Source organism: Sciurus carolinensis, chromosome 11 (assembly GCF_902686445.1).
Source record: "Sciurus carolinensis chromosome 11, mSciCar1.2, whole genome shotgun sequence".
Taxonomy (NCBI): Eukaryota; Metazoa; Chordata; class Mammalia; order Rodentia; family Sciuridae; genus Sciurus; species Sciurus carolinensis.
This window is the reverse complement of record NC_062223.1, coordinates 19,772,690-19,774,865: the sequence shown is the minus strand read 5'-3', so window position 1 is coordinate 19,774,865 and position 2,176 is coordinate 19,772,690. Positions and strand designations below refer to the sequence as shown.

General features: G+C 31.5%; 1 pseudogene; it reads left to right on the top strand.

Annotated features, from left to right (window-relative positions):
- Positions 1 to 533: 533 nt before the first annotated feature.
- On the top strand, positions 534 to 1,471 carry LOC124960766 (olfactory receptor 4P4-like; annotated as a pseudogene).
- Positions 1,472 to 2,176: the final 705 nt, after the last annotated feature.

Genomic DNA, 2,176 nt, shown 5'->3' with positions numbered 1-2,176 from the left:
ACAGTGACTGCTTAATATCCTTTATTTCTTCATTTTATGGTTTGAATTTTCTTAAGAGCTTTCTTTATCATTATCACTGGCAAGAAAATCATTTTTTTAACTATAATAATACTTCTCACTATAGTTACTATTTTCCCTTTTGAACAAGAATGTCACATCATTTAAAAAATACCTTGTCTTAGACAAATTTAGCTTTTATTTTATCTAGTTATGTGAATGACAGTCATGTTTTTAATTTTTAAGATAAGATTAAAATATTTTTAAATAACCACAAGTAAAAATGAGTAAAATGCACAATTAGCTCTGACCACCCATTTTAAATTTACACAAAAAGTTTGTAAAATGAGACATGATAAATAAGAAACAACATATTTTCAGTAAATCAATATTACTTAATATTATGATTCTATATGTTAAGTTAATTAGTGCATTTTATAGTATGGTGATCAGGTTTTTCATTTATCACTTAAATTTCTGGTTTATTTTCACAGATATTAAATTTATTTTTTCAATATACACACTGAAATTAACATATGGAAATCCAGAGAAACATCTCAGAATTCATTCTTCTGGTACTTTCTGATGACAAGGATGTGCAAATATTTTGCTTCATGCTGTTCTTACTCTGTTTTGTTGCCCTGCTGGTAGGAAACTGTCTGATTTTCATTTCCATTCTATGTAGCCCTCTTTTCCACCAACCCAGGTACTGTTTCCTTAGTCAGTTATCATTTCTGGATATCTGCTATACTTCCAGTGTTACACCCAAATTGATTGGTGACCTGCTAGACAGAACTGAAAGCATTTCCTATGGTTATTGCATGTTACAGGTCTTTACCATGCACTTCTTTGGCAGCATTGAGATCTTCATTATTACAACCATGGCCTTTGATCACTATGTTGCCATTTGCAAACCTCTCCACTACATGGTGATCATGAGCAGGACAAAATGCAACTTCCTAATTTTAGCTGCCTGGGTTGGTGGGTTTGCCATTCTTTTCCTCAATTATCTATGATAATGCACTTGCCTTTCTGTGGTCCAAATGAAATCAATCACTACTTTTGTGATATTTTTCCTTTGCTAAAAATTGCCTGTACAGATACCTATGTGATCGGTGTCCTTGTGCTTGTCAGTTCAGGAGTGATCCTATTAGTTATATTTGTTATTTTATTTCTCTCTTATGCCATTATTTTATTCAGTTTAAGGAATCACTCAGTTGAAGGAAGACGCAAAGCCCTCTCTACCTGTGCATCTCATATCTCAGTGGTAGTATTATTTTTTGGGCCTGCAATCTTTTCCTACCTTAGACCTCCTACTGCTTTCCCTGAGGATAAAGTGCTTGCATTATTTTACACAATCATCGCTGCTCCCATGTTCAATCCCTTGATGTATACTTTGAGAAATACTGAGATGAAAAATGCAATGAGAAATGTTTGGTCTCACATTCTGTTCTCAAAGGAAACATATAGTTAATTTAAAGATTATCAGCTGTTTACTTAAAATAGAAAAAAGACTAGATGTCAATTAAGTAGCTAGAAACTCATAGGTCTTTACAGAGTAAATGACAACAATAGGACATAGGCATTTAAAGTAATGAATAATGCAATTTTAATCAAATCTAAAAAATGTTGAAGTCTTGATTTTGTGAATTTTTGAGATCACATAGGTAAACTTGTGTACATAAGAAAACATTTGAGCCAAAGCAAGTAAGGTGGTGCTTGAGCAGTAAGTTATATTATAAATATGTTTTAAATGGTATTTTTCTTTAAAAAATATGGACATTGGTTTTTGGAAACTAAAATGACACATATTTTGTGATAATAGGAAAATTGAAACATTATTAAAATGCTATTTTTAAGTTTATGGTATTCACATAAACATCATATAGTGGTATGTAGAAATCAGTTTGACAACAAAATAAGCGCAGTAGAATTTGTTATGACATAGATCCATGGGTTCAAATATCCTGAATTTCCATTGAAAGAACTAGAATAACTAGTGAAAGGAAGAAGTCAATTGCAAATACTGAAAATACTGTTATGTGTATTGCACCTATTGTCCCGAATGAATAGGATTTCCCATAAAACCTGAGGAACTTTTTTTTTTACAAAATTTGTTTTCCTGTCCATTCATGTCTAATAAGGAAACAAATGGATAGGCATTCAGTCAAATCCAAAA